This window comes from Ptychodera flava, chromosome 9, assembly GCF_041260155.1.
Source record: "Ptychodera flava strain L36383 chromosome 9, AS_Pfla_20210202, whole genome shotgun sequence".
NCBI lineage: Eukaryota > Metazoa > Hemichordata > Enteropneusta > Ptychoderidae > Ptychodera > Ptychodera flava.
Window position 1 is genome coordinate 21,803,931 of NC_091936.1, and position 25,157 is coordinate 21,829,087.

The 25,157-nt window shown below is 39.9% G+C and overlaps 1 protein-coding gene across 1 annotated transcript in view; it reads left to right on the top strand.

Annotated features, from left to right (window-relative positions):
- LOC139140336 (carboxypeptidase N subunit 2-like) overlaps positions 1-25,157 on the top strand; it is a 31,601-nt gene that overhangs the window by 2,649 nt on the left and 3,795 nt on the right. The window lies entirely within an intron of this gene.

A 25,157-nucleotide genomic window follows, 5' to 3' on the forward strand; every position in this document is an offset into this window, starting at 1 on the left:
CAATCGCGACGTTGTCAGTGTCATCGATGTCTGAAACCGACGGGGCGTAAAAGAGTGGTTTCTTCTCAAGCAATCATACAAGCGTGCGTTAGAGATTTCCCTAGAGTAGTCACAAAGACTGAATACACGGTTCACAAACGGGAGTTTTGAGGGACTGGCGATTATTACCAGGACCCTGTCGGTCCAGGGGATTACACTATTAGGATCATCAGAGTGTATTTCGGGTCAGACTGCCCAAATTCAATATTGTCACTTTGACATCACTAAAGTTGGCTCTCTAGACAATTTTCACTCTTGCCGATGCACTCCAATTCCTCTCGTGTGTACCGCTGTTCCTCAAATGAGCAACACATACCGGTCACATCCAAGAGGTACGAGTCTTAACATTATATCGACGATTCGCCACTTTCACTGATATACATGGCGTTGGTCATGCGCAGTTCGTTGATTGCGCTCGCTCTTCTACATACGCTAAAAGGGGCTCAGTTCTCTGCGAGTATTTGAATGTTGTTCACCTTAAAGCCCCCACTCAATTATCAGATTTATCTCATATAAACATCATGTACTTGATGAAATATTCAATGGAAAACAAAAGAATGACAAACTGTTAATGGGCTGCTGACACATTCGCTAATGCGAGAACCTGGGATTGAGAGGGCGCCTTTAAATAGTGAATAGTTCGGTCTAAAACCTGATGTGTTCGGCCAACTCAGCCGCAAAAGGGAAAGGATTCACGACGACCACGGCAAATAAAAGATGGTTTATCATGAGCAAACACGGATGGAAAAAATCTCCATCGCGCATATCTGAGAGACCATCTGGATAGTACTTATTTATGATTGAGTATTGACTTCAAGTATGTATTTGCGATATTTGGGCGATTTATTGCTACATATATTGTCTAGAGAGGAGACTAAAATTCCGGCGAAAGAAATATAAGCAATCGCAAATTCCCCAAATGCTCTTTCGAAATATCACTGAGAAGTGCGACGAGGAAAAGTGTGGGAGATGTCTTGATTCCGTATGTTTTTCCCCTTGCGTACTTTTTATTCGAAATTCATAATGATAGCCTTTCCTGTTATCCTCTCAGGAAAACGTTTTTAACGCGGCGCGCATAAAACAAATAAAACAAGACCAGCTCTCAATCTCTGAATTCTGACAAGCCGGCTAATTTATAGTTTAAGATATGCCTGAAAATCCGACTAAACGATAATGTGCACGAGGTAGAATCACTTATTCATCGAATAATAACCGTATTTTGATTTATGTGACGCCCTGTCTTGGCTGGGATTTTCGCAGCGCGAACTGACCCATGACGAGTCGGCAGTTTTTTCTCCCTGTACTGGTATAACGCACACTGAATGCAAAGTGTGTCGTCGATAGAATTCGTTGCACGATCTCATCCCCCCCGCCATCGCTGCAATGAACAACGATACAGAGCGATGAAGAGATTTCGTCTCGATCTACGGAAGTCGGCGATGATCAAACGAATCTTTGACTTGGTTGCGAGGCCGACAAGATAACTTTTTGAGATGTCGAGAAATACGAGTTTTGTTAAAACAACATTTGAATTTCAAATGCCTCGGCAAAAAGTCATCAAATTTCAGCATTTGTCTTCACTGGATCTAAATATACAGTTTCACACCAGTAGTTGCTATTGTTGTTAGTCTGTGTATAACCGAATTTTACGATTGTCATCATTATGGTTATGGTTAGATATTTAAATATTTCTTATAGAAATATTCTGTCTGACGACCCTGAAGAATTGTTATAGGCGACATGTGTTGTTGCGAGATTTTAAAGCTATTCGTAATTATATTGATGACACATTACATGCAGTAGTTTTCGTTGTCGTTCTCATCATCATCATCATCATCATCATCATCATCATCATCATCATCATCATCATCATCATCATTGTCCGACTAATTACACTGCTACTGCCCGGTGACTTCATCGGACCCATGGTCGCAAAGCTAAAATGGGATAGACACAGTCCCTCTGTAGGGACAGACTGAGTAATTTCGTTCGCTTAACTGAGCTCCGCGGGGAGCGAAACATAGAAAAATCAACTGTGCTCCGCTATTTACGAATTGATTGACTATGATAATTGTTTTGATGAGAATCGATTTTAGGTCATTGGCTTAACTAATGTGCCGGCCTGACGCAAAGTCGTGTAGTTCCGACCTGCATGGTAAAATGGAGATAGAGAATCATATGTATACGATGCTTCCGCGTCCCCGACTGTGTTGTTATTCTGGTGTACACATCGAGGCCCATCCATCATGGCGAGTCAGAAAACCCGGACCGAGACGAGCCGAGACGAGACCAAAAGACCTCCTATCTTACTGATAGAAAAGTTACGGGTTTTTTTGCACAAAGGCAGCATCTGTACCAATGCCACGGGAAAAAAAGGACGTTGATCCACTTCTGTCTTAGTCAAAGAAGTGATATCCCACCCCTACCATCGACTAATGCTTGTTCATTTTCGTACATTCTAGTCAGTGGTTACATAGTTCTCCGAATTTGAATCTTAATCTGAGGCTGCCTCAGATTCCACACACATAACATACATGTACTATAATATCGGTAATGTAGAAAAATGGTGCAGAGCCACTATAGGTGCCTGTCATATAGACAAAAGTTGGCTATTGACACGCGGGACGTTTTTCTTCATAATTCACCACATTTTAGTGAAATAAACTGCTCTTCTTCCACGTAAATGAAGAACACATTGTTCTGCCATGTAGTAATTACAAAATAAGTTCTAATACGTCGGAAAATCAATATTTTGCAATGCTAGCGAAAACCGTCACGCACGGTACGTCGTACGCGTTCACCGTGTCACTGTAGCATAACCACGGTCCTGCATACGCGTATTTTTGCCGATTGGTGATACTTATTTGGTACAATGCCACCCTTTAGTGATGATGAGGTCCGTTTTGCATTGTAAAAGTCGGAAAATCTTAGTAGTTCACGTCAGAGAACTGTCTTGACAGGCATCGTGATTTCCGATGGCCGCGACATTGACAGCTTGGTCGCTTTCGACATAACTCCGCATGCCTGCATTGAGAAACGACTATTACCATGGTGACAACATTCTAAAGCTTCGTCAGCTAATCCAAAATAGCAAACAAAATGCACCCAAAGCGTAACTTCACGGCCTAGAACGGCGCGAGGCAAGAGCCAGAGAGAAAGATACAAGGAGTCTCAACACGGGGAGCCGACATTTTAACCTTGACCTCCAGTTCGGGTCAGCACTGGTGTGCTGCCTCCATGGTATAGTAAAGCCAATGACCTTGGGTACGACAAAACTGTACCCGGAAATTAAAACATTTTGGTAAAAAAATTTTCTCGCTTAAAACATCGTAGTAAACATTGCTATCACTAATGTCTTTCCTTTTCAATGTGCAAAAAAGTTTTCAATATGGATCTATACTTGACAAATAGGTTTGCAGGGGAAGCAAAGTCGCCTTGCCCCCACAAATTGATTTTTTTACCTAATAAACGTTTTGTTTACTTTATAACATTATTCTCAGAACTATTCTTAAAGATGATGCCATTTAGGAGAAATTCCTGACTCTCCAATTGCAATAGCATTACCTCTTATCCTCATATTTCGGCTTTTCCTTTGCAATTAAAAGAACCGTGGACGACGACTTTGTTCATTCTTACGAAAAAAAATGGCAGAGGAAAACATTCTGAGAAGCATGAGGAAGTTTATTTCGCTAAAATCCGGTAAAATTTGGCTAAAAAAGTCCCGCGTGTCAATAGCCAACTTTTGTCTATTGACAGGCGCCTGTCAATAGCCACGGCATAAAATTAAACCTATGAGCCTCCAGTTTACTTTCCTATAATGTGTTTATAAATGGTGAATCTAATTTCTAAAAAATGATTACTTAAATCTCCTGTATGTATGTTTCTAATACAAGGTTACCTATTTTGAATTCACAGTAGATATCATAGTAGAATCTGAATCTGGCGCTTATCGCTTAGGCCAAAATGCCGACGTCGCATCGCAGTTCGCATGTTTCGAGCTCGCCTTGAACTCAAGTTGAAAAATCCTCAACAAATCTTTTTCCAGTTGTTCCAATCGTTGATTGTGCTATCTCTTGCTTTGTGCATCGATCTTTGACACTCACAACAAACTGCAAGCTTTCTGTAGTATTGTATATATGATGTATTTACAACGCCTGGCCTGAGGGGTCATTATGGTCTCGTCTCGACTCGTCTCGGTCCGGGTTTTGAGACTCGCCCATCATCATCAGTTTCTAGCGAGTCGTCTGACAGCGAAATATTTCGAAGCACTATTAGTGTGAATAATATACATTGGACGTGCTGACGTATCTCAATAACACCATTTCTTGCAGAGATAAATTGAATTATACGCCATCTAGAGTCATCAGCGTTGACCAAATTTGATTACGGTGCCGTTACTGCGTTATCTGTAGGTAACGGCTTGGACGTCTGCGATATGGATTGCTCTGTTTACACGAACTCGTGACACCGAGAACGCGGTATCATTTTCGTCTGCCGTTTAATAGTTTCCCGCCCAAACGAAACTCTGCTTTTGTGGGTCTCATCACATTTTCACCGAGATTGCATTTCGTTCCTTTCGCCCGGGCACGTATATGTCGGAAAATTGGCTTCCTGGCGAGAAAGGCAATTTTTAGGCCTCTGAAATAAAACAGCGTAGCTTTCTGAAGTGACCTCGAGAGTTTTAGGCGTATTCCGGCGTTATAATCAAACCAAGGCGCGTGACTTGGGTTTGTAAAATGAATATCTATTGACTGTTGTGCCACTGTGTTCCGGGAGTCAGTAGACACCCTTATACGTCCGCAAGGGCCTTGTCTGACAAAAAATAATTGTCGTTTTCGCTCCAAAAAGTGGATTTCTATTACTCGCCGCTTTCAGTCCCTACTTTTTACATATACCTTAAATTTGCCTCCGTAAGCAATTGTTCCCGTATTTTATTATCACATGTGTCAACCCGCGCTCTAAATCATCTCCGTGAAAATCAAATTACAATCAGGAGATCATCAAGGCAGATTATTTGGGTGGCTATATTTATCAGTTAACGTTCGTTAATCTAATACTCAATCTTTCATTTCTGGGCTTTGATTGCAAATTTGTCTTTCCACGATCTGTATTTGAAAAGTTAATACGCAATGTATACACATTTATAATATATGTAAAAAAAACCACACTATTGCGATTCTACCAACACGTTTTGGTGACGGCTACGGAATTAGAATTTCCCAGCCTTGCAAATCCCGCGAATTCCTGCAGGTTTATATAATTGACTGTCGGAGGCACATGGCTGCAAATGGCATCGTAGTCGTATGAGAGAAGGAATCATATTCTGTCTCCATTTCGGAACCCGAGTGCCAAGTCACTGAAGTGCACGCCGGGAAATTCTCTTGCTCAGGCTGTATAAACATCACGCAAAGCAACGATATGTCACCATATCGCAAATATAAAACACAGAACATCGTTCTGTTTTTATGTATGATATTGGTGGGGGGGTTTACAGTGAAATCATCAGCAATTTTTAAACTGTTGGGAACCGGGAATAAATTATACGGTGGATGACATAAGAAACCACATAGTTACCTATGGATTTCCCTCCACATTCTAGTCAAAATCACGTGACCAAAACATGTCGGACGAGAATGTTACGGGTCACTGAGGAAAACACCTTGTGAAGACTTAGCCAGTACAAACAGTTTAAATACACAACGATTTAAAAGGCTCTCGAGACAACTTTTGCTCAGCATTTTACCAAACAGTGACCGTGGAAAGGCCGCCCAACTATGTATTAACAACGTGCGGTCTCGCGAGATCTCTGCATATCATGTATCCCTCCTAAAACTCTTGAAACGGATTTCGACTGAAACTGTGGCTGATATCGTTTATTCAAACTCGTAAGTGATACTTATTTTGGAAAAAACTATCGTTGTCTCAGGTCGCCATTACATTAACAAACCAGAGCATACATAACGCCATTACCTCCGTACAAGAAATACAGTTTCGTTTGCATGCACACAAGCGAACAGCATATACAGATTCGTATAATCTTTAGCCCTATAATATATACAAATGAATGTCCAGGTATATTTTAAAGATGTCTTTGTGCATTTCAATAAATCGAATCTATCATACCTTTCCAGCGAGTGAGTTTATTGACCCGAACATCATGGAAAGGGGAAAGGACCAGATATATTTGAAATCAATCATTTAATGTACAGTATAACAATAATTTTCCTCCTGATGAAGTATAAGCTGCACAACGGCCCATTCTCTCCCAAGGCACTCAACAAACTGCAGTCCTCTGTGTCTACAGTATCATGACAAGTCGTTATATGTTATTAGGGCATCATACCGGGACGACGTGCGCGCGTTAAGGTAGAACGCACCTCGGGGACAGACATTCGGACTCTCAAACTTTTACAATTCTCTTCTGATATACCACATGTGGGGGTTCATTTTAAAGCTCTTGGTGAAAGAAAACTTTTCACCGGCTTAGTTTTTCAAAATTCGAAAATTTTTATTTTTCTCCGTAGAGTTAACACAGGGATGGCGGCCATTTTGAATTTCTAATATCGGTAAATCTTGGGTAATTTGTTTTTCTAGTACCAAAATTTGCACGGTGACCCCCTATTTTTATTCTTGATTTTGAAAAAGAATGATTGAAAGATTTCTTGGGGAATTTAGAGCAAAAGTTTAAGTCTTTCACTTTCGAGGTGCATACTACCTTAACAAGTACGTCTCCGTTGATGTCGTCAGCGTTATGCAGATGCATATGGGGTCCAAGGGTCAGAGCAAGTTGACGACGGCAAAAACAGAATGTTGACACTTCTCATTTTGATATTACGGTATCCTCAAGAGGGTAGTCAGCCAGGTGATGTCGAGATATGGTAAACACATGTATTTTTACACGCAAATATAGCCATGCCTAGGGTATTTTGAATAACATTGAAATTGGAGGCAAAAGTGAAAGCTGCTTGCAAATGGTATCCCGCTACGATTAGGAGAAAAAAGTCCCTCCCAGCTACTGGATGTCTTTTCGCACCGCGAGGATATTCCCTCCCCTCAGTACAAAAGCAAGCTCCAGCTGCCCTCTCGTCTAATAGTGACTCCCTTAGCAAACAATCGACTTACACTCCCCTACCCGCGCGCTGGACTTTCCTGAAGTTGCCGTCTGAGTTTAAAAATCGGCTGATGATAAAAACTTGCTCTAGCGCTCACCCTGTCCAAGTCAATCGATATAAGAAAAATTGCTCGCTTTCCAAGAGAATGCTTGCACGTATCTTTTTTTACTGGAGTAGCTTCAATGATGGAATTATTCACTGTGCAGGGCCCAATGAAAGGACCAAACAGCGAAGCCAACACATAAAGCGCATGCGCACGTTTGCTGAAATAGGTATAATGATGCAATTGATGATATTGTCCGGGACACAAAAGCGGACGGCAAAGCTTGCCAAATACTTGAAATATATAAAGTAATTTATATAAAGCGACATGGAAAGTAAATGCCTTTTTCGCGACATTTAACGCATCAAGTGCTCAATCATGCGGAAACAACGTATTTACCAATTTGGCCCTAATGGCGGCAAATATGTGCATATTGCGTCACAAGTCACACGAGAGGTCAGGGTTCAAGAAGCTAATGACATCAAATTGTCTGAGTTACAAATGAAACTCACTCACGCATGACGAAATCCGATATGTGGAGCGTGTATGAAATATTAGAGTGGGTGTTAAAGGTACATAGACTTCACGTTTCTAACTTAAAATTATTCTCATAATATTTTACTGTTTATTCATCATAATTTTGGATTAATATGGGAATGTAGACGACATAGGAATTTGACAAACAAAACTACGCTCAATCAGTAATTTTAAAAGACCAAAAAAGATCAATTGATTTCTACTCGACGGGGTTACTGTTGCCAATCGATGTCAAATAATTCTCATGAGTTCGCATATACAATAGTAAGGCTCCTTAGCGGCAATTACAAAGAGAAAATTGCAATCGATTCTGGCCAAATGCAAGAGCGCTACGTCGAACAAGGTATGGTTTCCCTTCACGTCTATACCCCGTCGACCAAAGTCGATACCGCAGAGTATTGATCATATTGAGTTTTTTCCACCGGGGTCTCTCAGCACACCTTCCAGTGACGGACAGCATATGGTCACCTTCTCTTCAGCGACTGTTCGATCATTTGCCGCAGGCTAGTCCCTTAAAAGATTCAGTACGCATGTACGTCATAGTGTGGGCTGGGACCATGGTCAAAACAACAAATCGAATCGGATTATTTCATCTCAGTTTTCTAAAGATTAAACAGAAACGAAAAACCACTGGAAAATATTGCCAAAGTCTAAAAACATCTGTTCTTTTAAACCCAGTGAGGAATAAATGTAATCTTTTATTTATCAGCTGAATAAATTAGTTCTATCACGGCAACTATTCTTGTCTTGAAAAGAATAAAGAACCTTGTTGATAACTTTTCCTCTTTTTATTTATTTATGTATTTACTTAAAATGGCATCTAACAGACAAAGCCTGACATTAAACTGGATATGCAAATACAGGGTACACGTCAGAAGGAACGGCTACAAAACTAATCTACGAACAAGAGACAAAACGTAACGCATGCAAAATAACAAAATCAGGCATACTAGCATCAAATACAATCCATAAGATTAGGCTTTTCATTTAACATCGAATATAGTTTTGTGTAGTCGCAGATGTAAATCATGTTTCTTCTTTCATTTTGTCTTTAAGATCCTTTTGAAAACACATGCTGAAAGTGATCAGTAGATTTTGTATGACCTGATAAAAAACAAATTGTAGTTTAAGGTTCAAGCTACAACTGTCAAGTTTATCGTTTCAAACGTAAAAAACAGGGCATATTCTCGAACTGTACAGTTCACGTCCGTTTAATGATGGTGTTTCGCCACTTTGTTGGAAACAGCTGACTGAATTCCTGAAAGAAAGTACACTTTCATTGCTAAAAATGATGATGGTCAAGTTAAAAATTCTCCTCTGTAGGTTGATTAACGCTCTCAAAGATGGAAATGCAGGCATATGACCCATTCTCATAACAATAACAAATCGATAGCATTTTGTCTGTCAGAGAGTTGCCTTTGTGAAATTAAATTATAACAGGAAAGAGAAAGCTCGATAAGCAGTGCGATGGAACATCTGCAGTATGTAACAGTTTCTTTCAATCTTCGACAAAAAGTAAAATCGGCAATTAAATTTTAATGTTTTGTTCTCCGCGTAGTTTTTATCAAGAAATCTCCTACTATACAGTTTTATAACAAAGATGTGATAACTTGAATGTTTATTAATTTAATCTAATACGAAATTGGACAGACAAGTCGTACAGACTAGAGGTCTGGTTTTTTCGAAGCTCAAATGTTTGTGGTTTCTTGTCTCAGCTGGGCAGGACTGTTTCTCGTTACGGCGAAGAGTAAGACATTTCCGTATACAAGTGGAACACCTTGACCTGAACATATGTCAATGTTTGAGTAAATTACAGTCATTACTACAGTCATAACCACAAATACACTGATAGGGACTACGCTGTATGTATTTACAAGGCCGTATAATTAGAGGTGGTTTACAAACACAACAACAAGACTGTCTATGCAAAGAATTTATTTATAGAGACATACGCTGGCGGCTGGAGCTAACGAAGTGAATGCAAATCTCCTGCTGATTTTACTATCATTGTTACAGCTGTGTCGCTATTTATCTGATCTCATCATGCATGATATCTGGGGTAGAAATAGGGTTCTCCTTGGTCAATACCCCCGAGTTAGGTGGAAACACTGTACATACGTAACTCTGAATGATCACAGTAACTGTTGAAGAAGTCTAAAGATACTGTCGTCCCCAGCAAGATTCTTTCAAACTGAGTACTCCACTGCTTCCCAAAGCTGCTGACTGAAAGTCACTGTGGCAAGCCTTGCAAAGGTGGCAGCGATTTCAAATGGCGCTCTGCGGGTCCCGTTTATAATGACACACTTTACGGACATCACATGTATTCAAGTTAATGACTACATGGAAATCCTTTTGGAGATTAACAGGCACTCTATACTTACTTGATTCAGTTAGTCTGGCTTATTCTGTTATTCTTGTTCAATTGCATTGATTCATGTTTGTGAGCATGTTTTATGTATAGTGCATTCTACACTGTTAGATATTGACAATATCTAAATGTTATATACATGTAATTTTATGAGTGGTCAATTAACTTAAATTTACGTATAAAGCCATACATACATACATACATACATACATACATACATACATACATACATACAGACAGACAGACAGACAGACAGACAGACAGACAGACAGACTGTCTGTCTGTCTGTCTGTCTGTCTGTCTGTCTGTCTGTCTGTCTGTCTGTCTGTCTGTCTGTCTGTCTGTATGTATGTATGTATGTATGTATGTATGTATGTATGTATGTATGTATGTATGTATGTATGTATGAATGACCTGTTTTCCATGCAACTTCAAGAAGACGAGTGATACACGCTGTCAGATTTTGTTGACCAGTACCTGGAGATAAACTCTACAAGATAAATATATAAATGATACCACTAGAGCTGACTATGACTTTGAAATTGTTTGTAAATAACCTTGTATTTGTTTCTTGTTGACTCAAGCAAGACAAATAAATACAAAATTAATTAAATTTCGCTCAAATGTTAGAGGGTGGCCAGGATAACGCTGGAAGCGAACTCATGCCTACATTAGTCAGAAAGTAACCTCTTTTATTTCGAACACATTCCCATTTATAACGGTTACACGTGGATTAGCAAAGACGTTCTTGCTTATAACTTGCCCGGAATGAGATGGAATATTGGCGTCCGTGCTTTGAATTTGGCGAATTTCAGGTTTCGCGTTTCCTTCTTATTTTCGAACTTAATTTGTAGGACAACTTTCGAATCATTATGCGCAGTTTTGGTCTATCGAATCACCGAGTCTTGGAATTTCCTTTACAAAAAAATTCCCAGCACGTCCTCTCTGTGTGTTTATCGACCTATCTTAACGGCTGTCTTCGGCAAACAACTGGAGGAGTTTCGCCGAGGACGTTAACTACTTGGGAAAATGTATAATCTGTGATATGACCGAAAGAATTATTAATTCTTTCAGAGGTTCGTCATTCGTCGGCAAGTTCATTCACCTGGAAACGTTCACTCGCACAAGACTGATTGAGAGGGATGGGGCTGAGCTGGAAAGCCAAGAACGAAATCGAGTTGAGTCTTCCTTTTTGCCAAAATTAGAAGTAAACCGTACGTACAGTTCAGCGGATGGCCTGTCATCTGAGACATGTGGCAATGATGTAATTAACCAATCGGAAGCAATTGCACAGCGCAATTCGTCAGATTGTATTATTGCTCGGCCCGACTGACAGCTTAGAAAGCACGATTTCACAATCGCTTTACGTGTGTAAGCAAGTTACAGCCGTTTCTTATTCCAGAAAAACAAATTTGAGAGACTAATATATCAATAGACTATTTTGAAAGCTGATAATTTTCACTGTGTCCGTGCCCCTCCCTCTCTCTGTCTCTCTCTGTCTCTCTGTCTGTCTGTCTGTCTGTCTGTCTGTCTGTCTGTCTGTCTGTCTGTCTGTCTGTCTCTTTGTCTGTCTGTCTGTCTGTCTGTCTGTCTGTCTCTCTCTCTCTCTCTCTCTCTCTCTCTCTCTCTCTCTCTCTCTCTCTCTCTCTCTCTCTCTCTCTCTCTCTCTCTCTCTCTCTCTCTCTCTCTCTCTCTCTCTCTCTCTCTCTCTCTCTCTCTCTCTCCGTTCTATAATGTTGTGCAAGCTGCGGTCATGTATTCAGGTTCAACCCAAGACATTATTTAAAATTAATCCATGCGTTAGCCACTTCTCCATGTAAAGAGGCAGACCAGTTTTTATGTTCACAGAGAATTCATGTAACCTCACCAAAAACTTATGAAAATTCTATGTAATCTGTATATCCTATTTTGGTATATATATGCCCCATTCTTTGCACGCTTCAATCAAGGGGTTTGTTTAGTAAGCGCTTGCATATTTCAACTGAACAATTTTACGTCAGAAGTGGACTGGTGCGACACAATACCTATAATTTATTTCGAGTCGCGTGCCGCGGGTTTGGATTAAGTCTTTTTAACAGTTTTAAGTGTCAACAGAACCGAACAAATCGCTGCTCGTTAAAGCGATGTTTAACCCTGACTAGCCAAGCATCAAAGTAATTACGTTGATCTTGTGCGCAAACACGTAAGTATTTTGCATGTCTCAATGAGCTGTTTCGCGAGCGGCAATATTTCAGCTGCAGATTGCAACAAAAAATATTGTGCCTTAAAATTCTCCTTCTTTTATTCCACAGAATACAATCATTACGACGGAGCGTTTATGGGTAATTTTTCACACATGACACAATAACTGCAGCGTACAAGACACAAATCACGTTCTTGTTTCAGACTCCCAGTTAAAAAGCAGCACGTGTTTAAGCTCAACAATGCCATAATCTTGTTGATTAAGTATGAACGTGGTTAGGGAAACGCCGCGTTGCAACAAGCTGATGTCGCTTCATTACCCAAGGAACCTAGCCTTTAAAGATCTCCTACACTGCAGAATCAAATTCTTAACAAGAAATCGAATTTGACTTGCTCTAGCCGGACAGGGGATCAGGTTGTGTTGAGATCGAAAGAGTTTACTGTTAATACCATTGCGTGTCAAACGTTGTATCTATGATAATCGCCAAAAAGCTGCCCAGTGACGACCGACAATTAATCACACCTCATCCGTAATTTCTGCCGCTGTCCGTTGTAAATCGCTGAGACAAAAGTGATCCATCCTAAATGAGGTTTTTTTTCTTGTTGTTCATTTGGGTAAATTCGCCCCTTTTATCTCATGCGCCGTTCCGATTTTGAAACATCCGGAGGGGATTATTTGGATGAGTGTGCAGTAACAAAGTCAAGCACATCCTCTATCAGCATTGCATTTCCTGGAGACACTCCAATCGCCGTGATCGATGAACTTGAAAAATCATTGGCTTTATCGGTTTATTTTTTTTTTCCGCATGAACAACACACCGGCATCATTCGTTGCATTTGTAATCTCAGAGACATTCAATGATCAGAGTCGGAAGACTTCAACCAAAAAGCCGCCACCCCGGTCCCTTAATCGATCGGGCATTTTGAACTGTGTATTGTAATGAATTTGTTGGCTTTGAAACATGCAACGAACATTTTCTTTGGACTTAATTCGCAGCTACCGGAATTCGAAATTTGACTGCATTGAACTAGATGTTAAAAGCTCCTGTAACGTCCATGTGTTGTACATCTGTTCATTTCACTGTACAGTTTCCTGTTCTATTCCCACAGTCATAATCAATTGCTTGTAAGATAGGATGCGCCCCGGGAAAATATGTTCGGAGTCAAATATATTCAGTGATTTTCTGGTCTACCGAATGAGGGGCTCATTTTGAAGTTCTTAGTGTCAGAAAGATTTTCAACGTCATCGTGGTTTTTCAAAATTGAAAATTTCATTTTTCCTCATAGAATTAACATATGGATAGCGGCCATTTTGAATTTCAAATATCGGCAAATCTTAGGTAATTTGTTCCTTTTGTACCAAAATTTGCACGGTGACCCCTGATTTGTATACTCGATTCGGTAAGAGAACGGCTGAAAGTTTCATAGATGAAAGTTGGAGCAAAAGTATAAGTCTTTCACTTTCAAGGCGCATACTACATTAATGTTCAACTCAACACAGCCAATGTTTGTATTGTCCCATGTTACATTAGACAAGTGAAATTTAATCAGGACGCCAGTTCATTTATCAACAAGAACATAATATACTGTAGACACTGCGTTTTATTTGTATGGCTAATGCTTTGAAGCATCAATAAACTATAGTGATAAAACGAGAAAAGATAGCTACTTGTTTTTCTGAACAAGACGATAAACATATTATAAAAAGTGAAAACTATTTAACACAATTAATAAAGTATATTTAAATAAATTTTCTGCAAATTGCAATACCACTGCTCTCTTGATATCTACAAGAGTAATGTTGAATGCGTATAAGCAGGTTTTAAACACGGACTACCATTGCGCTTTTCATTGAACATTGATGATATTGATGATCTCGACTTTTCAAGATTCGGTGCCAGTGCAACCATTGATCATACTTTTCAGTTACAAATCTCAAGCATTGCTTTATATATAGAAACTTGCAAAGCTGATTGTACCTTCTATACGTCACATGATAGTTCGAGGTTCCGTATCATTCCTAAATTTGCAGATGCAGTTTCATTTTCGAAATGGTGTAAAATGTTATTCAACACGTGTTTCTTGCGTTTAAGGAGTAAGTTAAATTAACAAGCCGTGCACTTTAGTTATTTAAGGTAGTATGCGCCTCGAAAGTGAGAGACTTAAACCTTTGTTTGAACTTTTCTAAAGGAAACTTTCGTCAAATTCTCTTTCAAAACAAGCATAAAAATCAGGAGTAACCGTGAAAATTTTGGTACTTTGGAAACAAATTACTGAAAATTTACCGATGAAGATAAGCCGGTGAAAACTTTATTCACTCCACAAGCTTCAAAATGTCCCCAGCAGGCGGTAGATCATAAACGTACCGTAAAACTTAAAGTTCTTGCACAATTTCGTCAATTTCTTCTGTGAATTTATTCCACAGACTGAATTCCTACATAAAAGCGGAAACAATGAGTGGATACATTCATAATTAGTCTGAGCTTACTTCATGAAAAGTAATTAAAAAGTAAAGCTCTTTTTGGCGTCTCTGCACTTAAAGGCAAGCAAACGGTAATCTGCCAACAAAATGGAACGTCTGATAAACTTTTTTGCACACGATATCATGGTACAAAGGAGAAATGACATATCATATATCGCACATATTATATATTTCCCTCACACCTTCTCGCGAGATCTTCTGAACCTGAGAAAATCTAAGTTCCCCTCAAGTGCGCGAAATGAATCTGTGTAGGTGTTGAAATCCTTCAGAGCGGATGTAAAAAAGTCTGCGTCATTGACACTTCAATTCATCCACGCTTGGTGATTTCTCAGGCCCAAGAGAGACTAGACATGGTGTGTGCGTGCGATTGCCTTTCCACATGGTTTTTAATGCGCGGTACGAATCAGTGGAACATTCACGGCAGTGGGCGTTGGTATCGAGTTTCCTGACAGTAGGTCTAGGGTGTTAGCTCTTGGCGGCTGCAACGTGGCCATCGGAATAGCTAGAGAAATTACCTGCCTGTATTTTACGAGCAGTCTTGTCAGGCGGTGATTGATATAGTGAGGAAAATGAACGAATGTACCTAACATACGTACGAAGTTATGGCTACTTTGCCCAGAAGTAACGGAATTTTCCATGAATTTCTAAGTCTTTCAACGGCGCTGTTACCTCAGAAACTCCATTCATTGACACAAATGTAGACTGAATGCACGAACATACACTTGAGAGAAAGGTGAAAATATCGAATTAAGAGATAAATTTTGTGTGATAGTTTGCGAAACCCTAAAAGAACGTAAACTTTGCAACAATCAGAGGCCGAACGCGATAATCTGGCAACACACGTGACATGAATCCGAATAAACTTTTAACAGGTCTCATGGCGGTCTTCTCAGCACAACAAGCTGACGATCTACACACGTCGTCGGTGCTAAAGTGCGAATGTGATGGAGTTTTGCCCGGTACGAAGAGATCCGATCTCGACAAAGTCATTTGTTCACACATTAGCCCAAAGTGCTGAGTAACAGTTAATGTAACATCACAGCCGGGGTGCTAACATCTTCGCTGATTTGTTCTTGTATTCCATTATGACTAGTCTTTTTTCTCAGCTAACGAGAGATTTGTCCTTTCCCTTTCAACCTGCCGTGCCTGCAAAACTTGTCTGATTTAAAAGGCGCGTTTTGCAACTTGATACTGGGGGTTTTACTAGGTAAAACTGCACACTGTTGAAATCCTTGTTTGAAACACAGATGAAACACACAGCGCCCAGGATTAATCGTGTCGTCGTTTGGATTCTTCGTGTCGTCGATTGGACTTTCAGTCAGAACAGTAACAGGGACATCGATCAAGCGAACACAAGCCATTTTCATTTCCATGACAAGAGGATTCCACGCGTTTACAGACCGCAAAGACAACGAACAAAGCAGGATACAGCATACTGTTTAAAAGAAAAAAATCGATCACTCGATGATTCAAAATTATTACAAGAGCATGATCAGCTATTCTTGTTCTTTAAATGTTTTTGTAGGTTGTAATTCTCTCCATAAAATATCACCAGCAGAACATTTTTCATAAATGACACATGTTACTGAAGCATCTATTAGCTAGGTGTGACACCATAAAAAGATTTGTGTGTATTCATCTATGCTATCTTACCAATTGACAAACGACTGTTTATATTTGAGCTCTGTCTATGAAATGGCATCCTCGAAGTATGAGTGTACAGCCATTGGCACTATTCAACACCAGGCAAGTTGACTTGACTTTGTCCTTTGTGGCAAAAGTTCAAAGTTTCTCCCCAAATTGTACCAGATACAGATTCATTATTGCAAGTGTCGTGCCAATTGTATCATCAAACTTTGAACATCACGATAAGAGCCAACGCGAATTTTTGACAAAGAGATTGAAGTTACCACTTATCATTACCTTCAAACAAGTGATGGAGTTTTTGACCTTCAATTTAAACATAGGGTTAGTTTTTTAAAAAAAGGTTCCCATAATATGAGTTAATTAATGGAATATTTTGATCCATATAAAGTTTACAAATATTTGCGTGACGACACCTTATTCTTGACACCGTCTTTACCATCTAAATTCCGAAATAAACTTACATATAATCATTTCTTTAGAGTTGGCTTTATGAAAAAAGTAGCCGTTGGCTTTCAAAATGTCCCTGATAAGGCTAAACAAAGTTGCCTCATCCTCCAAAACGAAAGACAAAACCCAAACCCGAAAGATACAGTTGTTATCCCTCGTTAACTTTCGCTGTAAAGTGCGACAGTGTATCCAGCGCCCCTCAAGACGGAAGCCAGTACCGTGTAGCAGAGAAGCCGTACTCAGATATTCAAGTTGTGCAGCGGATAGGTTAGCTTCTGTTATGCACAGTGGTTTCATTTTATCGAAGTTTGGTTGCTGTTTACTTCAGACACAAGATATTAATAAGAGATCATGACGGATGCAGTGTAGGATCTCTCCCGGCGTTTCTGTATCCAGAGGTTTTGCGACACAGAAACGCCGGATCCTAGACTGTGATTGATGACACGTCTTCTCCTGAGCACACGTTTGTATCCTGTCTCCCATCCATCTCCTTGACCCCTACATCGCCCGGGGTAGAGGTCACGACCTGCAATACATATATACCGCGTACTCCGTATTTGCAGAAAGTCCTCTCGGGGGTGATTAGGAGTCGAGCGGGGTTTCCGTCAAACTTCTCCCCAGTGTTGTATGCAACCATCACTTTAACTATATGTGCAAGCAATTTTGATGCAGTAGTGATATTGAGTACGCAGATATCTCGGTGGCGGAGGTTACTCTCAATCACAAAAGTAAAAAGGCCCCTGCCAATCATTTCTTGTATAGTGACCTTAAAAAATCACGGCTAAAATTATCAGACAAGATGTAAATGATAATCGCTGTTTGAGTATTCTGTTAATGTTTTGGCGCCATCTGTGTATAAAACTAAATGTCATTTTCCACGGAAGCAATGGGTGATTGTTGCCAGCACGCGTGTGTACGTCCAAACTTTACCACTTGAACAGGCAAGCTGCATTTTCACTGGCTTATCAAGTTAATGTCGTTGAATGCTGACTTATTCGTGAGACTTTGGAATATCTTCGAGTTAATGTAGGTATTTGGATTTTAAAGTTTGATGACAGAGAAAACCTGACCTTTCCGTATTCTAATGAAAGCTGTCAGGTTGATAAAATGACAAGAGTTTTGAACCCACTAAGTTCCATTCTCACAGTTGATTTTGAAAAAAGAGGCCAGGTTTATTTAAATAGGATCACACTGGCTCTCGAGTGCTGGTATACAGAAATTTAAACGTATCCGTTTCAGTATTTTGTGAGGGTATAATTCTGTATGAATTTTTCAAAATCTAGTTAGGTTTCCGCTTTCAGTTATTGATTGCACATGTCATTCATACAAAACACTCAGACTGTTCAACAGTCAGGCGAGATACCGTTCTCGTAGATCACTTTACCTGAAAACGACCCCATAAACATTATGTGCACCTCAAACACAGTTTTGCTGATAATTAGCTCTTAGGAAACTTCAAATTATTTTATTTCACAATCAAGAATAAACAGCCAAGTCCTATATAGACATTTTTTATTAGGAGAGCAAATTACCTTAAATATTACATGTGTACTTGAAATTCAAAAATGGCCGCCGTTCTCCATGTTAACGTGAATTGTCGAGTCGATTTTCAACGAAAAAAGGAAGACAATGAAAGATTAATCTGTGTTCAGGTTTCAAAGAAGTATCCGCAGAATCTGCAGACGACACAAGAGGGTGATGAGAGTCAGATAATCTATCTATTTCCGAGACGTAATTTGCCTTCAGCGTGTACGCTTGCTATATCATTTTTCTCATTTTCGGAGAATTCTAAAAAAAAAAATTAGCATATTAGGTGGAATGCACCTCGGGGATAGATTTTCGAATTCTCAATTTTTACAATATTCTCAGGTCTACTTTTTGCTCGGGTTCATTTTGAACTTCTTAGTCTATATCAAGTTTTCACTTTCTCATTTTTTGAAAATCCAAAGTTCTATTTGCCCATAGAGATAAGACACATATGGCGGCCATTTTGAATTTTCAAATGTCGATATATGATAGGCCATTTGTTTCTCTAAAACTAAAATTCGTACGGTAACCCCGGATGTTTGGTCTTGATTTTGAAAGAGAATGGATGATTTCCGTGAGGGAAGTTTCAGTTTCGACGCGTACATCACCTTAAAACCCAGGTACATACCGTTTCTTGTAGCCCACACATTTATTGAAAAACAAAAACGGGTCGCTTACTGTGCGTACCTGACGTAGCTGATGATAGATGGCTGGCTATTACATTACATATCTAAAGTTTCATTAACAATACCTCGGAGATAACAAAAAACCTGTCATAACATTATGTGATTGACAGCTTTCACGGGCGTAGGTCACCACTTGGGCGTGTGAGAAATGTCTCGCACAATCTATTTGCATACTATGGCGTCAGTAGCAGTAAGTCCTTTTACATGGTTTGATATTTTTTAAAATGTATCGGCGCACTTTTTGATGACTCGAGTGAAAATCAGTGAGTTGCAATTAAGAGGTTGTTTTTAAACCATGGTAAATGTGCACAGAATTCAATTAATCGGTGTTTCGATGATAAGTATCATAGTCTTCTGACCACAGGGTACTGCAGGCATTATTCGTCTGGAAGTTATGAATATGAACAATAAATGTCATTTATTAAACTTGTTTTTATTACACAAGCCTCACCTGTGTCGCTCATAAAATTTACTTTATGAGCTGCTAACTATATATAGCTATTTGGTCCGGGCGACATGCCCCCGCTTTGAATTGGTGATCGGTAGAAATTAATGAAGGTGATTTGGGAGGGCAATTAGCAGATATGGACTGTTTTCTTTGAAACACTATACAGAGATAGCGAGGGTAAAATAATAGGCAAACACGCGACACAGGTAAGGCTTGTATAATGAAAAAGTTTCATACATGGCATTTATTGATCATATTCATAACTTCTCGTCGTTTGGAGAAGTTAGAATGGAATTCAAAATGTATTCATTACAGACACTACGATCCTGTGATAAAATTCTAAGCCAATCACGGACATTTTATTTTATTCGATCAGAATTCGATATGTTTCCCCGCTCAAATTACTTTGCTACTTTTCCGGATGTTTTCTCCAGCGTTCATGGTCGACGTCACGAGGTAGGATAGGACAGGCCACGCTTCTAGTTTAGCATGGTTTGGAGAGAGCTCTATAGACTGCATGGCTGGACAAGCCTTGCTACTCTGGTGTTACTAGTTATTGTTGTTGGATTCTAATTGTAATAAACCAACCTTGGTTTTTACACTGAACCGAATCACTCGCTTCTGTTTCGACGTCAGTTTATCTCGAACCCCACCCGGGGATTCTCATCGTCACTTTACTCCCCCACACGTCGAATAATGCCTGCAGTGCCCTGTGTTCTGACTAGAGTATGTTGGCATCATGATACCAACCATTGGACATGCAAACAGACTGTGCTTGACGTGTATTATCTCGTTGACACTTAAGCTGTGCATCTGCGGGCTAGCGATCACTTCGCCTTGTATACGGGAGAGGGCAAAAATCCCCTTCAGGTGACACATGAAACCAAAAAAGTGCAAAACACGATTACAGGTCCTGTGGTTGTAAAAGAGATATAGACATCTGTGTAATTAGGATCGGTCCCATTCAATTCACTGTAGACGGACGAGAGTCATACAATGTTTCTCTGAGCCATCTCAGGGGCTCATTCCTATTTTCAGGGAATGTTCTATTGTATCACCATGGATATTGCGGGCTGCACCGTAAGGTTGAACGCGCCTCGGGGATACTCAGCCACTCAGATTTTACATGCTTTTTGGGGTCTATTGCTTGTGGTGGCTCATTTTGAACTTGGTGTTAGTAAAGTTTATGAGCTTAGTTTTGTGAAAAATCAAAAATTGTATTTTCCCTATTGAGTTAAAACAGGGATGGCGGCCATTTTGAATTTCATCGGTTGTTTGGCTAGTTCCAAATTTTGCAAGGTGACCCCCCTCTAGGAGAATGTTTGAAGGCTTCGTCGAGGAAAGTTTGAGCAAAGTTCAAGGTCTTTCAATTTCGAGGCACGTACTACCTGAAATGCGAACTTCAAATATGTTATCACAATGCAACTAATATCGTGGACAAGTTCACAAGATGTTTTGTTTAAGTATGGGGGCCACACGTTCATGACCCTACTGAATGAGGTGACCGTTCATTATGTCGGTTTCAAGTCGAGAAACCTTAGAAGTCTAATCGTTCAATCTGTAAGAAGACTTAGTGTATCATCGTCAATGCGTTCAAGCATGATTGTATTCAAATGTCAAGAACCTGTCCACGAATACAACATCTTGAAAGGAGATGCGATCGTCAGTGAGCTGAATTTACACGACAGAGATTTTATTCACTGTGACGTCATAGTATACTGAGTTGAGGTAATATGCGTCTCAGGGACATGTATCCGGACTCTCAAAGTTTTACAATACCTTTTTAGTCTATCACTTATGGGGGCTCATTTTGAAGCTCATGGAGTAAGTATAGCTTTCAACGAAGTATTTTTTGTGAAAATTGAAGATTTAATTGTCACCCATAGTGTTGACATAGGTATGGCGGCCATTTTGAATTCCAGTACAGGGAAACATTGGGTAATTTGTTTCTTTGTAGTGCCAAATTTCGCACAGTGGCCCCCAATTTCTTTTCTTGATTTCTAAAGAGAACGATTTAAAATTGTCTCATGGAAAGTTTAAGTACCAATTTTTTGTCATTCGATTTCGATGCGGCTACTACCTTAATGTCTTCAAGACGTCCCCTTAGCTCAGATATCTTTGTCCGGGAGGGGCAAATATCACGCAAGATATGACATCACAGAGTTTCAAATAATTTTGAGTAACTCGAATATGTTGGAAAACAAATCCTTGATGCTTCTTTGCGGTTTTAATTTACTGCATGAGCGATGCCAATTACCCGCTCTGGTTTTGCGTGATGACAAGCTGAGGGCAGGAGTAATTTCGGCGGTTTGTTTTTCGCTGCGCTCATTCTGATGCCGCTCGTAATCCCTTTAAGAGCCGCTTTTGTATTATGACTCGCTATATCGACCGATACACGTCTGCTGCGACTTAATTTCTAATCCCGCTATTAACTTCGACGCTTGATTGATGACATCTAGTCCGCATTCAATACAACGAAATCACTGCTTTACGACAACGTAATCACTCCTTTACGATAACCCATTCACTTGCCGCAGATGTAATCAGTTTATAACTTTGCAATTATTTAAAGGAGAACTCTGCTCTTCTCCGAGGGCACATAAGCCAGAATGTAATTGAAATGGGAAAGTGGGGCTGACGGGTCATTGCTCAATCCATATTCGGAAGTGACACACGTCCCTCTCCTCCAGAGGGCGGATACCTGTCATATAGGTCGATACGGATATTTTTCGAGTAAGGTAGTGATAAGTTTTATTCATGAAATGCCCCAAAAACGGCATGTTGTCACGGCAGTAACAAACGAGAAGGGGGGATTGCTAATAAGGTTGAATTGCAAGGAATTGAAAGTGGTACAGTCACCCCGAAGCGACTGTAAACATTTACATCGAGAAGATTCTGACTTAGAGTCTTTGAGTCTTTTTTCCATCAATCATGAAAAATTGCTGCAATTGCCCCGAGGTTTACCGTGAATACGCTCGCCACACAGCGTACTATGCATTTTAAAGTGGATTTCTGACTCTCCTACGCAGGAAGGAGACCTTTCCGAACCCATTATGTATGTTCAAATGTCTGATTGGGAATATTGGAGATGAAAACGATCGCAAGGAATAAGGCAATTGCATTTGGACGACAAAATTTAACAGAAAAAAAACGGCTTGTGCTTCGAGCGATTGCAGCCTGTTGTGAACATGAATCTTGATGGGTACGTAATGTTGGCAGAGACTTGCCCACCGGCGATTCCGTAATCTTGTAGAATATTGAGAGCCATTAAGGCAATGTGCACACACCAAATTGATATCTTTGTTCTGCGTTTCAAGGCTGAGGCAGACATATCTCGGTGGATTACTGCACTTTTCAATCAAACGCTGAACCGCGGCCATCTCGCAGCGGATTTCCCATTCGAAATTCAACAGCCTCGTGGTATTACATCTAAGCCATCAACTACTCACGACTGCCCCGCACGGTCTCTTCCAATGGGGGTCTGCTAATCATGTATAAAGCTCGTCGAGTAAATAGCTTTCGACACAAGTACACATGATTCAGTTTGGCCTCTCAGCGACGAATATAGAAATTGAAAAGTTCGAATGGTGGGCGTCTCGTGGAACTAGGCCATTAACATGCGCTTAGCTTAATAATTTACTTTAACTAACGACCAAGAAAATATTCTTGCGATTGTGGCGCCATCAAATACGCCAAACTATAAGCGATAAACCTTTTCCCCCGAGAATTTTGTTCTTCCCGGAACTGACAAACATTTACTGTTTACCGAGGCCCTTGCGAAATACTGGTGCAAATGAAAATAATAAAAAAGGCGACTGTGAAATTAATTTATGCATTGTAATACATGTAAACGTTTCTGTACGATTTATTGGGGTACCATGAAGGAGATGGACGACTTGGGTTTTGTCAATCACCGAGCTTTCAGTGAAAGTACTGTTCTGGGTGTAAATTATACAATTATATTCATGTTAATTGGAATACATCATTATTCCCCGTCAATAGTTTTTAATTGATTTTCCTATCACGGTTTTAATACGACCTTGTCGTAAATAGTGTTTATTGGCGTTATCTTCGATGACATTTCCCGTCTGGACGGCGAAGAATTCTGGATGGCTGCTTTTCAAATAGCATAGTTGTTTTTCGTTCATGTGTCACAACCTGAAGCCGACTCACATATTTTTCAAGACGGTGCCCTAGGGGCGGTAAGTACACAGCAACCCAAACGGCAAATCGATATATCCCGTAGTCTGATAGGCCAGATATCGGCTCAGATCTGCACTCCGTTCTCTTATCTCGAATACGCTAGAACCTTTCTAATCAAATCTAAAATGATCAGACCCGAGAAATGAAATTCGACCACAGATTGCTAGCCTTTTTAGGGATTAAAGTGAAAATGATGCCGTAGTGAAGGAAAAAGGCAAATACTGTTTGTTTCAATGGACAACACAAGTCGTGCCTCAACGAGATTAGGGAAGACTAACACATTTATCAAGATATTTGAGCAGTAGAAAATCCCATGGGGAATGATGTAAGCTGGGCAGGATTGCCTGATAGTAAGCGTTCTACTTTAGCTGCGTGGATGTTGGATTAATCCTGTATCCTAGAGAAAAATGCTAAGACTTTCAAGGGCAGTGCATACAAAGTCATGTTTTTTGGGGGCAATATTCCTGATTGTTTTTTGTCATATGTTGCCATCTTTAATTGGCATTTATCATCCAATCTTCTTCGTGCGTGATGTTACAAGTCAGCGTATCCGTCTAATAATTTACAGATTCACGTGTTGGTCTAAAATACGGAAAGCGTGCAGGGAAAATGTTATATTCTGTAGTGAAAAGAGAAAAACTAGGTCGACGACTTGTTCCTTTAAAATACATTCAGGATATCATTATTTGTCTGATGGTTTTAAAGTGTAGAAAGATAAAGTCGGAGTAACCAGCCTATCGTAAACACATCTGATCAATACATAATGTACGTTAGTGTGTCTTTGTTTATCATCCATTTGCAGACATACTACAACAACGCTGTGTGTTAGTAGTATTCAAGACTCGGCGAAAGTCACAGATATAGCCTTAGGACCCTTTTCTCGTGACCAAACATGGCGCCCTTCGTGTCCATTATATTCAAAAGCAAAATTACTAATTTGTCTCTGGCGCAGACAAAACATCTCATGCGTACGAGACACTTTCTCTTGGATCTCGAATCGTAATGGCTTTTTTAATATGTACAGCTCTATGAAATTTGACTTGATTGAAAATATATTGGAATTCTTGGAGAAGAGCTTCGTGAAAAGGAGTAATAGAGGGGGGGGCTTCACTAAAATTTCTTGAAATCAACAAAAACTCAGGAAAACGCATACATTCTAAGATTAAGCCATTCCAACTTCAAACGTGCTATGAGAATACCAGGAAAGAAATTATCTAAAATTGATTCAAGACTTGTCAATGGTAATATCTTAACGTAATGCTTAACGTCATGCACTTTCTTTTAAAATCTTGATCTAGTCCCCGATTCTATTTGCGCTATCCCATGGAGAACTGGGGTCCTCTGACAGTATCATGCTTTATGAGCCACGAAATTCCTTTGTAGGTTAACGTCTGACGATAAGGAGTTTGCCCGTACCAAATACGTGTCAGCCGATCT